At 42.2% G+C, this 13,486-nt stretch overlaps 1 pseudogene; it reads left to right on the forward strand.

Moving 5' to 3' along the window:
• The first annotated feature begins 9,118 nt into the window (after positions 1–9,118).
• On the forward strand, positions 9,119–9,253 carry LOC121466675 (annotated as a pseudogene).
• The last annotated feature ends 4,233 nt before the right edge of the window (positions 9,254–13,486 follow it).

The raw sequence follows: 13,486 nt of genomic DNA on the forward strand, positions 1-13,486 counted from the left end.
TACAGTGTTCCCTCACTGTGAATGTTTTCAGAAAAAAAGCTTTCCAAGCAAACATAACAACAATGGTACCAGAGTAGGGGGCTGTATGATCCCTAAGTAAGTGCTGCTATGGGCTGCTATAACAAGCTCAAAGGAAGTCTTTAAATGGTAAAGTGAATCAAAAATAAGTTAACTGTTTGCCTGGAAAAACCTCAACATTCATAAAGGGAAGCAATAAAATGAGCATTCGAGAACATATGTTCACTATGTCCGGCATCCAGTCAAGCTACACAAAGCTTGGAAAGAAACAAAGACGGGCTACAAAAAAAGAATTAGCAGCTATAGAAATACCAGAGACATAAGAATTTGTAAAAGAGGGTCTTAAAATTTAAGGTTTAAAAACTTAAGATTTGGGAGCCTGTGAGATGGCTCAGCGGGTAAACGTATTTAAAGTTACGAAAGAAAAACTGAATGCGATGATCAAATAAGTGAGTGATAGAAAAATTTTCAGCCAAAACTTAGAGACTTTTAAATCTGATATAAAAAAATATAGTATGATGGATGATACAGATTGTACTCGGGCTTTCCTTTGGGCCACTAGCTTACAAATAATGACACAGAGACTTTATTAATTATAAAGATTCAGCCAATATCTTAGACTTCTTTCTAGCTACCTTTTTTAAACTTAAATTAATCCATTTCTATTAATCTATGCGCTGCCCCAAGGCTGGCTTACCTCATCCACATAGTGTCCATCTATCTTTCCTGCTTCTTCCATCTCCTCCCTTCTTCTTCCCAGAATCCTCTGTGCTTGGAAATCCTGCCTACCTATTGTCCATTCAGCCTTTTTATTGAACCAATCAGAGTGACATGTCTTCACAATGTACAAAAAGATTATTCTAAAACAGCAGATGTGGCCAATAATGACTAACTGCAGAAGAGGAGAGAATTTTGAAAAAGGGGCATGAAATTGTTCCTGCTCATTCTGACTTTAGTAAGTAGGGTATCATTGCCTGCTTTATGATCACAGGACACACGTAAGATGAATTCATCTTCATTTGAGCAACAATTACCTGATTTAATTTTTTTTGTTTGTTTGTTTTTGGTTTTTCAAGACAGGGTTTCGCTGTAGCTATCGAGCCTGTCCTAGAACTAGCTCTTGTAGACCAGGCTGTCCTCAAATTCACAGAGATCAGTCTGCCTCTGCCTTCTGAGTGCTGGGATTAAAGGTGTGTGTCACCATTGCCCGGCTGGTTTTAAATTTTTATTTATTGACTGAGGTTTCTGTCCCACCAGGTCCCACATTTGTTTAGTCCCAAATAAACACACAGAGGTCTACATTAATTATAAACTGACTGGCCTATTAGCTCAGGCTTCTTATTAACTTTTATACCTTATATTAGCCCATAATTCTTGTCTGTGTTAGCCACGTGGCTTGGTACCTTTTTCTGAGAGGCAGTCACATCTTGTTGCTCTATGTCTGGCTTCCTCTGTGTCTGGATGACAACTGCAGACTGTGTCTTTCCTCTTCCCAGAATTCCCATTCTCCTTGCCCCGCCTCTATTTCCTGCCTGGTTACTGGCCAATCAGCGTTTTATTAAAATAATACAAGTGACAGGATAAAAGACCATTGTCCCACAGCATTGATTGAGTCATCAGATTGCATATTCAGGATTAATGAATTATATTGTACACAACTTAGACGTCAATGAAAGAGTTTAATACACTTTGCCAGCCAAAACACCACAAAATGCACAATCCATAAGCACCCAATGCATGATAGCTTTCAGTCTAGCTTACGGCTACAAACAGCTTATCATGGTATGTCTCCCTCACCCAGCGTGAGCGCACAAGACTTCAGTGAGGGATCAGACGAGTCATCACCCAAAAGGACAAAAGTCCAGCAAAAAAATGGCTGCAGTGGCGTTTAACCCATTCCTTTCCCTCAACTGTTCTAAAGACATCATCATAAGCTACCTAAGCATTACAATGTAATTATGATATAACCTATGCTGTAATCTAATCTAACCCACAGATGACAAATTATTATTTCCTGCAGATATGCTCCATACAGTATTTGTATAAATTTATACTTCAGAGTAGCATACCCTTGAAAACATACATGCCTACCCGTAAGTGGTCAAACTATATCGCGAGCCTGCCCTGCCCTGACGGACGTCTTTAAAGACCAATGTCTGGGTGCTGTTTATGAGGAGCCACACTCTGGATGCTGTGACTGGAAGAGGAAAATCGCTGTTCTGAGAGCTGCTTTTCCAGGCCAAGGTAGAGAAGGGCATTGCATTTACACCAGGGCGTGTTGACAATGTGCACTGCATCGCGCCTTATCTCTGAGCAGCAAATCCCCTCGCCCGGGGCCAGCGAAGGGGGCCCATGCCGCTGCCTGCCAAGGTTCAGGCCTTTTCTCCCCAAGAGGCTTCATTTCAGAACTGAGATGGTTCCCTCCTGGTCCCAGGGAATAATAATAATAATAGTAACAACAACAACAATAACAAATCCCTTTGCAAAGCTAAGAGAGACTATATTACCCTATAGCAAACTTCCTGGCAATTTTCATGGTATTTTTACCACCTGTGGCCATAGCCATTACTGGAGGGCAGGATTCACCAGGCTAATGAATCTAAAGCATGCAAACCCCTGGCACAGTTCATTTTGAATTATTGGAAACGGCCCCAGTCTAATGCCTGACTCTTGGGTAAGTCTTAAATTTCAACTTTTATCAGCACCAAATGCAGAGTGACCGAATGGCAGCTGGACACGCCATTTAACAAAGACAACACGAATATAAAGGCTTTAGTCCTACTAAAAGATACAGGGAACAGGTTTTTTTTTTTTTTTTAAAGGAACTATAGCAAACTGATAAAAGAAAATGTAGTTTAGAGCACCCTGGCAAAGCAAATGAAAACTCCTGAGTTAGAGGCTCGCAGGTTTGGGCCTTTGCCATCCAGGCTTCGTGCCCTTGCAAGGTCAAAGACTGCAGGAGTCTGCTCCCAGTGTGTCGGGCCACAAGCTGGATCTGCACTGCCCAGGGCTATAGCGACAATTTGTTCTGTGCTCTTAAATTCTGGACCTAGACTCCCCAAAGCCTGGGTCTTCTAATGAAAACAGATTGGTTGGCTTTTGTGCGTTTCCTTTACTGTTTTGTCCCACTTCAGTTATCTCACAGAAGGACCTGATGGACGTACATGAAATATTCATGAAGAGCAGGCATAATGTACATTCAAAGGCCTTGGAAGCCACGCGTGCTGCAGAACACGTGTAAACTTCAAACAAGACTGGTGCCTTAGGATCTTCACAGCAGCTCTCTGAGCGGATATTTCTACCACAGTGGCTCTGCAAGGGGCAAAAGCGAAAGGCTTGGGAAAGGAGGCGGCCGAGTTGTCCTCGTAAAAGAAAGGTTTTTCCAGTTTCTCTGGGGATAAAGGAATAAGTCACAGCTGTTCAGAAGTCTTAGGATAGGGAGGCCTGGAAATAGCGGTTTCAGGGAAAAGCAACCAGGCGGAGGCAGGAACACCACACAATTCTAAATCCTGGCAATTACATGTTGAGAGCCTGACTAGATAGTCCAGGCGACACCTTGCAATAGGCCAGTTGTGTCGCTGACGGCTCTGTGCATATCAGGGAAAGGACACACTCTCACTGGGTGCCTCTTATAGCCGCATTAAGGCAGCTGAAGTGTGGCTCTGGAGCACGGCCAGTCTACCCAGCTGAGGCAAAGTAGTGAATTTCAGACACTTCTCAGACTGAAAAGACACGTTGAGCCAGAATCCTATGGCATAGCCGTGGAAACAAAGTCAGATGCCTTCTTCCAAAGGGTTAAGAACAATCTGAAATGGGATCATTTGCCTTGTTGACCTCAAGACAAAGATGTTAAATCATGGACACAAGACAATCTTGGATAATATAGAGTCACATCAGTCAAATAAATGAGCTTCATACTTCCAAAGTCATCATGAGAACATATACATGGCTTGTGTATCTCTCTTAGTCCCTGGTAAGACATAAGAAGAGTTACAACAGTCTCTCTCCCTGGAAGAAATGATGTCCAGTCAGAGAGACAAGAGTGGCCGTTACCAAACCAGGACTATGGCCCTATATGTCATAGTAGCTATCTGACGTCTACAGCTCCAACAATAAGAGTCCTGACAGTCTTCAGGACACAGAAATGCTTACAGGTGATATGGGCCTTCAAGGTAAGTAAATTCAATTAGGAGAGAGGCAAGCATCAGTGGGGTGGAAATGGCATTAATAGTGGAGTATAAAAATGAAGACAGTATTGGACACCAAAAATACCGAGAAAATTAAGCCCTGGAGTGAAAACAAGAGACTTCAAATGAGATTTAAACTTGTTGGGTTGACCAGCCTCCCAAACAGCTCCACACCATCTCCAAGAAGACAACACAGAGCACAGTAAGGAAGCCCAGGGGACACCTTGCCCTGCCTCACTCCACCCCCACTCAAACACACTTCTTCCCTTGCCCCCTTTTCAAGCATTTTCTCATCCAAAATTATTCCATGTGATCCATTTTAGATATGCAGGTTCCATTGGAAACGTTTAGGTCAGAATAAGTTAACAAACACATGGATGCATTACAGGGGCCTTAACAATGAGCACCAACAGGATAAATCATAAAAATCATAGTTTCAACACAGCCTGGCCCTTGCCTGCAGGGACATGTGCGCAATTACGTTCATAGCAGAATTATTTGCAATAGCCAGAACCTGGAAACAGCCTAGATGCCACTCAGCCGAATAATGGATAAAGCAAACATGGTACATTTACACAATGGAGTACTATACAGTGGTTAAAAAAAATGACATCTTGACATTTGCAGGCAAATGGGTGGATCTAGGAAAAAATCATACTGAGTGAGGTAACCCAGACCCAGAAAGACAAATGTAATATGTACTCACTCATAAGTGGCTTTTAGACATTAAAACAAAGAAAAACCAGTCTACAGGCCATAACCCCATAGAACGTAGACAACAAAGAGGACCCTAAGAGGGACATACACGGATCTACATAGGAAAGAGAAAAAGACAAGATCTCCTTAGTAAACTGGGAGTGTGGGAGTCATGAGTCAGCGTAGAGGGGGAGGGGAGAAGAGAAAAATGTACAGCTCAATAAAAACAATTTAAAATTTTTTTAAAAAATTATACTTTCTAAAAATCAAATATTTAAAAAAACATAGTTAATTCATGATCAATTAAGCATATACAGAAAAAAACTATAAAGAATTTCTTCAGGTCCAATGGAATTGATACCAGACAAAAAATATAGACTTTCTAAAAGCAATAAGGGCTACCAGAAATGAATTTTTAAAAACTGCATAGTTAGGAATAACTCTAAAGCAATAGCTAGAAGGTCTCTACAAGAATAACTAAGAGTGTTTCCAAAGGAAAGTTAAACAAAAGAAAATATGTGCCATGTTCATAGAGGATATCAACCGTCTGATGAAGAACGGCAGTGCTATTGGAGGTTTTGACTCCTGTCCAAAATATACTGCTTTCTCCTGCATTTGTTAAAACTTTAGACAAAAATACATGAAACAGTAGTTTCTAAGACATTAGGTATCAAATAATGAGGGGGAAGGTTGTTAAGAACTAGGAGGAAATTGCTGGGAGTGGTGACAGACACATGCCTTTAATCCTAGCAGAGGCAGGCAGATCTCTGAGTGTTTGAAACCAGCCTGGTCAACAAAGTGAGTTCCAGGACAGTCAGGGCTGTTACACAGAGAAACCGGATCTTAAAACCAACTCCTCCCCTCCAAAAAAAAAAAGAGAGAGAGAGAGACTAGAATCCACTAATGAGTGAGTATATGCCATATTCATATTTTTGGGTCTGGGTTATCTCACTCAGGATAGCGTTTTCTATTTCCATCCATGTGGCATGCAAAATTCAAGATGTCATTGTTTTTTTACCGCTGAGTAGTACTCTAATGTGTAAATGTGCCACACTTTCTTTATCCACTCTTCCATTGAGGGGCATCTAGGTTGTTTCCAGGTTCTGGCTATTACAAATAATGCTGCTATGAACATAGTTGAACAAATGCTTTTGTAGTATGATTAGGCATCTCTTGGGTATATTCCCAAGAGTGGTATTGCTGGGTCCTGAGGTAGGTTGACTCCCAATTTTCTATGAAACTGCCACATTGATTTCCAAAGTGGTTGCACAAGTTTGCATTCCCACCAGCAATGGATGAGTGTTTCCCTTACTCCACATCCTCTCCAGCATAGGTTATCATTGGTGTTTTTGATTTTAGCCATTCTGACAGGTGTAAGATGGTATCTCAAAGTTGATTCTAGCCATAAACAAAGGACATTGAGCCTATAGTTCGCAATCCTAGAGAACCTAAGTAATAAGGTGAACCCAAAGAAAAAAATATATATATATAGATCCTCCTGGAAATTGGAAGCAGACAAGATTGCCAGGCAAAAGTTGGGAGCATGGGTGTGGGAGTGAGGTGGGGAGAAGGGGAGAGGGGGAGAGAGAAGGGAGAAGGGGAGGGATGGGGAGAGTGTGGGGAGTGGGATGGTTGAGATGAAGGAAGGGCAGATATGGGAGCAGTGAAGAAGATATCTCAATTAAGGGAGGCATTGTGGGGTTGTCAAGAGGCTTGACTCTATAGGGGTTTCCAGATGTCCACGGGGATGTCCCCAGCTAGGACCCTGGGCAGTGGAGGAGAGGGTGCCTGAGCTGGCCTTGTTCCATAGTCACACTAATGACATTCTTGAATATCACCTTAGAACCTTCGTCCTGCGACAGATGGAGACAGAGACAGAGATCCACATTGGAGCACTGGACTGAGCTCCCAAGGTCCAGTTGAAGAGCAGAAGGAGGAAGAATATGACCAAGGAAGTCAGAACCACAAGGGGTTGGTCCACCCACTGAGACAGTGTGCCTGAGCTAATGGGAGCTCACCAAATCTAGCTAGACTGGGACTAAACGAGCATGGGATCAAACTGGACCCTCTGAATGTGGCTCACAACTGAGGCAGACTGAGAAGACAACGATAATGGCACTGGGATTTGTCTCTACTGCATGTACTGGCTTTTTGGGATCCTATTCTATTTGGATGCATACCTTCCTAAGCCTGGATGTGGGGGGGAGGGCCTTGGACTTCCCACAGGGCAGGGTACCCTGCCCTCTCTCAGGACTGGAGGAGGAGGGGAGAGGGAGTGTGGGGGAGCTGGAGGGAAGTGGGAGGAGGGGAGGAAGTGGAAATTTTGATTGATATTATTTATAAAGTAATAAAAATTATCAGGAAATAAAAAAGAAGAAGAAGAAATGAAGTCAGTGTCCTATGATGGTCCCAGTATCCAGTCTTGTCTTTCCAGGTGATGGCACAGAAAGAGGAAACCCAGGCAGAGTCCAGCAAACTTAAATTGAAATGAAGCTGGGAGTCTGGATCAAAAAGGGGGTAGAGTTCAGAGGGGAGGGCTTAAGAGAAGAGAAATCTTTACAAAAATGTCCGGATGGAGTATCTGAGTATCCAGTAGAGGAACCTACCTACCTGTGTTTCTATGTGTGAGGATATGACTAGTGACTGAGAAAGAATGACTCCCAACGATCACAGGGGTCATCAGACAAACTCAAAGTCTGTAAAATTCACAAGTATTAGGTAGAAAAATCAAAGTCTCATTTCTATTTCAATAGTCCTACACTGTTGTTCTTGGTCAATCTAAGATCCTATAGGTCAGAACAAAGCTCAAAAAGTACATACATGCCTAGCCTACATAGAGCCCCAAATTCAGTCCATAATAACACTGGAGCTGGTAGTGTATGTCTGCAATCCTGATTCTCAGTGTTAGATGGATCTAACACTCAAGAGGATCCAAAGGTCAAGGTAATCCTCAATTATACATCCTGGGATGCATGAGCCCCTACCTCAAAAGAAGGAAGAGGAGGGGGAAGGAGTGGGGAGGACAAAGAAAGAGGGAGAAGGAAGAGGAAAGGGAAAAAGAAGAAGAAGAAGAAGAAGAAGAAGAAGAAGAAGAAGAAGAAGAAGAAGAAGAAGAAGAAAAGAACTATAACAACAACAAGAAACAACAAAAATAATAACATTATGAGAGTAGTGCTAGCCACACAGGGTCCTACAGTTCAACCAATCTCAAGCCTGCCTGTCAGGCTCCAAAGTTAAATCTTTTTTGCCCCATGCAGGAAGCTACATTAACCTGCATTAAAATCAATGCAATTTCCCCCTCCTCTGAACAGCTGGAAATTCACAATGAAGAGAAGAGTTATATATTTGGATGTGAGCTGCAATTAAGTACCAGATCTCCCTATGAACTTTTCCTACTGAAAAAGCTGCACTTGAATTTAATGGGTTATAGGATATGTTCAGAGCAGAGGCATGTTACGTGATATCATAATGATGAGACTGGCCAAGTCTAGAGAGTGGTAGAATCTATAAGACAAATTACTTGGTTTCATCAGTAAATAAATGTCATGAATGTCCTGGGGAAGTAGGAATAGCTTGAGCAATATAACAACTAACTACTTCATCTGTGTACTTTGGGGTTCCTGATTCAAGGAAGTCAACTGTAAAAAAAAATTCTGAGGCAGAATGTAAGTACTAATAAATATTGAGACTACGTGAGAACTATGTAAGATATAAGGAATTATGTTTTTTACGTCCGTGAGGACTTAGTCTCCAGCACCCAGCAGCAGATCTTACTCCAAAGAAGAGGATGGAGCTTAAAGAAAGAGAGAATTCCGTGTGGTTTGGAAGTATTAATGAGAAATTCTGCCACACATGTTCAAATGGCAAGGAAGAGTTTATTTGAAACTGCAGCAGAAAGGGAGAGAGGTTGAACTCAACTTTGGACACCACTAGGAGAAGAGGCCATTTATAGTCAACGGACAGGAAGAACAAATAGATGGAGAATTACTAAAATATAATTTGTTAGGTATCAAGGCTTGGTGAGAGAAGAAGATCATAGTAAAGAGATTAGAGATGGAAGAGAAAACTTCAGAGAGGGTGGACAAGTGGACATCCAGAGAAATCAACCAGCAGGCCAATACAATGAGAAACTAGGGGTGGGGCCTGGCATGAGATGGGGAAATATTTGGACCAGGGCTGAGAAGTCAATGTGTGATTCTAATTCAAAGCAAACCTTGAGCACTTGTGTATGTTTTTGTTCGCTGGTGGACAAAAGCAGGTTATATAGGAGCAAAAATAAATCTTCCTCGCAACTCCAAATTCATTGTTCAGTGACACATTCATTCATTGTGACACACACAAGAAGGAATATAAGACAGCACAAAGAGACTATGGTATTGATGAGGTTGGTTCTAACTAACCAATAATTTAAAGGCACTGATAATTTTAAAAAACTAATGTAAAAACAAAACAACAACAAAGGCCTGTTTAACACATTTTTCTCTACTCTGTGTGTGCCTAAGTAGCAGGGACTACTCCGAGGACATCAACTTTCCCCATCAATTGCATTTGCTGACTTCCTCCAATACCTGTCCTGGAAAAGGTCTGCTAGTGGTCTGAAACTGATACCTATGCCACCTTAAGCCACGTTCCTGAGTCAGAGACACACAAAGCAAGGGACTGCAATTTCCAATCTACGCTGGATAAACTGGACCCAAGGTGTGCAGTCCAATAACCACCTGATCCGTATTTACGACAAGAAGAAAGGAGATTGGTAGATTGTGACTGTGTTGACTCCACTCTTCCTGAACTCTGTTACTTTGAATTGTTTCATCACTGGCCAACCCTCCTGCAAGACTGGCCAAGCAAAACAATTCTTTTTGAGCCTTCTTGAGTGCTGTTATCCACATGGGTTAAACCCTGGCAAACCATCTACTAAGAAAGGAAATAAGCTACAGAACAAAAAAAAATGGCAGCTTGGGATCTTTATTTTTTCATCAAAGTACTTTGTCAATGAAGAGGACTGCTAGAAACCTCAAATTTTCTGAAGTTATTGAAATGACCGTTCATGTATCAGTAACACTGAACTTTAAGGGAAAAAAATCATATTGGAAAACAAAGCAGGGAAGAATACTGAGTCAGTCTGAATTAAGTCACACGTTTCTTGGTTGATGTTTTTGTTTTCATACAAGGCCTTGTTCCCAAACAGGCAGATAAAGACTTGGTTCAGATGATTCTTCCCTGTGCACTTGATATTCTCGTTCCCAGAGTTGAGCAGGGACGCTCCAAAGAAATGAAATCCAGGCCGTTCCACTGCTCTGTTGTCTTTCAAAACAGCAGGACTGCCAAGATCAGCCCTCAGAGAGCCCTTTGAAGTGCTCCTCAGGATTCTTCTACAGCTGGGACAAAACAACCACCTAGACTGTATGCCCAGTCCCCAGAGGGTCAGTCTGAAGGCCAGGCCACCACCTCGTGCTCAGTGGCACTGTGAAAACAGGGAACTGCAGCCACAGGAGGTCACAGCCAAGAATCTGGGAATGAATGCAGGCTAAGGCACTACAGACACTTTTGCAGAAGTGACATAGGGTGAAAGATAATAGAAACAAGTGGTGAAGGCCTAGAGACAGCCCTTCAGGTACCTGGGATCATGGGCTGATTTCAAAGTTCTTATGTGGCAGAAGAAGAGAGTATATTCTCTCCTTGAGGCTTGGGTATTCCTGTACTTCAGGCCAAGGATTCATTTCTACCTTCTTTCTAGTGTAGTATGGATATTTCCCCCATGCTATATGTGGTTCCCTTAATCATTTTCCATCGTGTCTGGAAACTGTCTTCACCATACATGTAACAGAAAATGTTTCAGAGCACAATTAAGGGCAAAAAGCCTCTCCCGAATCATCCACGAGGATGATGCGGAAATGAATAGAGACCAGTCGACTGAGAAATGCAAGGCTATGTGTTCAGAGCTGAGGGGCAAGGGAACCCATCATCATTATTTACATTTTGACTCAGAGGCAGTTCACAGGCACAGGCAAATTTTGCTGGGGAAAGGGAAGGTTTCTGATGTGTCGGGTTGACCTTGGGGCACTGAAGTTGGCCTAACATAATCTGTAACTGGCTAGGGGGACAGATTTGGCTTTCTTTAATTGGTTTTAAATTAAAAGCAGACACAAAGATTAGGGAAGTTGCCTCTTATTAATCAAGTCTTGGACATTTGGAGCTGATACTTACAGGGTTATGGCTTAGCTCCTAGGATGTTACCAGAGATAGCATGCTGGCTTCCTGTGAGCCTGATGTATAGCAGCCTGGTTTCCTGCGAGTCTGACCTATAGCAGGCTGGCTTCCTGGGCTGTTTTGCTATAGATAGGGGGCTGGTTTCCAGGTCAGGCTGTGGATCAGAGTTCTGTTTTCCCATATACTCTAGCTGTTGCTTAAGTATCACTTCCCCATTCTCTGAAGCAAGGAGATCTGCAGGTAAGAAATGCTGAATATGAAGCAAGGCTAATTTCCACGCAGATCGTATGAATGGGATCTCATAAAGATTGGTTTCCTACGCTTTGTTGCTGTCATGAGGATGTGGTTTACTTGGCCTTGTGGCTTCTAGATCCACGTTCTTCTGTGCTCAGTATAGGAGGGACCCAGCAGCCTTCTGAAAGGACAAGAGGACAGCTCCCAATGCCACTTCCTTACTTCCAGGCACTCAAGTCTTCAAGCCCTGTCTTAGAGCAAATTTGCTTTGAAAAGAACTGAGAAATATACATTTAATTTAGATCAAAATACCTTCATGAACCCACACAGATATAGAGCATCGTATACTTGAGCTATAGAAGACTTGACCAAGCTCTATCCTATTGGCTAGTGCTCGAAGGTGCCATGCTTAAGAACTATAATAATGACCAACATGATAAGGTATGCTCAATGATGCTATAGTGGCATGGATGTCATGGGAACAACCAATCACCTTCTAAACATTTTGAAGCCAACTTCACAACATAATAAAACCCAGACCTGTTACTGTTATTAAGAACAAAAAAATCTTATGGCCAGACAGTTCATAGGCCCTAGGAGAGAACCTCCTGTTAGAGAACCTAAAATGAACCTAGAATTAAGCTGATTTCTAATGACCTACCAATATATCCATAGATTAGAGCATCTCTCAGCCCTCATCAGAGGAGTGTGTGATGAACACAGACCACAACTGGTTAAGACGGGGAAGCTAAGAGATCATGGAATGCTCATCCCTAAATGAGATATATATCATTCCCGTTTCTTCCTAATGTGCAGGGATCATTGCAGAAGAGGCAACAGAAAGACTGTAAGAGCCAGGAGTCAGTGAGTAACTACAAGGAAACGCTAACTTCTGGACACAATAGGGAAGGAAGTTGCACATACGAAATCACAGTGCTTGTGACAGTATACGCAAAACCTGTACAACTCAAGTCAGATCAAATCCCAACCGTAGCTGAGGAGCTATTGGCAAATGATCGATCCTGGGAGAGGAAGAGCTCATTTTCTTTAAGGGTGTGGCCACTGATAGGCAAACCACACTCTGGCGAATACTGACACAACCTACAGCATATGGGCAGTACAGATTGGACTTGTCTAATTTTAGGAAAGGAGGACACAAAGTCAGGTGGTGTAACATGAGTGCGGGCCCTTTGTTCTGCCTTGCCTGGATAGCTTACACCCGAAATAATCACACAGAAACTGTACTAATTAAATCACTGCCTGCCCCATTATCTCTGTCCTCTTATTAGCTAACTCTTACATCTTGATTTAACCCATTTCTATTAATTTGTGTTCACCATGAGGTCGTGCTTACCGGGAAAGATTCAGCATGTCTGACCTGGCGACTCCATGTCGGTTCTCTCCGACTCTTCTTTCTCCCAAAATTCAGTTCTGTCCTCTCTGCCTACCTAAGTTCTGCCCTATCAGGCCAAACAGTTTCTTTATTGATTAACCAAAGAAAGCAATACATAAACAGAAGGACCTCCTACACCAAAGTGGGTAGAGAGGTAGGGTGAGTCTGGGAGAAGCTGAGAGAGGGCAGAGGAATATAATCAAGAACTATTGTATGAAATCCTCACAAAATTAATTTTAAAAGTTTTAGCTTTGTATAGTCTTGGAGACTACCCATTTTCTAAGTGGGAGTTTTTAGGTGAACAACTAGAAATTTAGGTAAGATTATGGACTGACATATTTGTGTCTCCACCAAACTCACACGATGCCAAATGTAACTGTTTTTGGACAAAGAGCCATAGGGAATCAATTAAGTTAAATGGGATGGGTACCTGGTCCCGTAGGATTAATGTCCATCTAAGACGATAACAGGAGCCCCCCAAACATAGAGACAAGGCTATATGAGCATACAGCAAGATGGTGACTTACTACAAACTTCCAGAAGGGGTTTCAGATGAAAATAGAATTATCTAGCCTCTTAACATCCAGTCTTCCAAACTTCAAGAAAATAAGTGTCTGTTGTTTAAGCCAATCAGCTTTCTGCATTTTGTTATGGTAACTGGAGCTGACTTATTCAAAGTCTGATTGCGAACTGGCCTCCAAAATTAGACTCTCAAGTCACGTATGGGTTCATGAAGGTATTTTGATCT

This window comes from Microtus oregoni, unplaced genomic scaffold (genome assembly GCF_018167655.1).
Source record: "Microtus oregoni isolate MIOR12 unplaced genomic scaffold, Mior012 000033F_ref0000390, whole genome shotgun sequence".
Lineage (NCBI taxonomy): Eukaryota > Metazoa > Chordata > Mammalia > Rodentia > Cricetidae > Microtus > Microtus oregoni.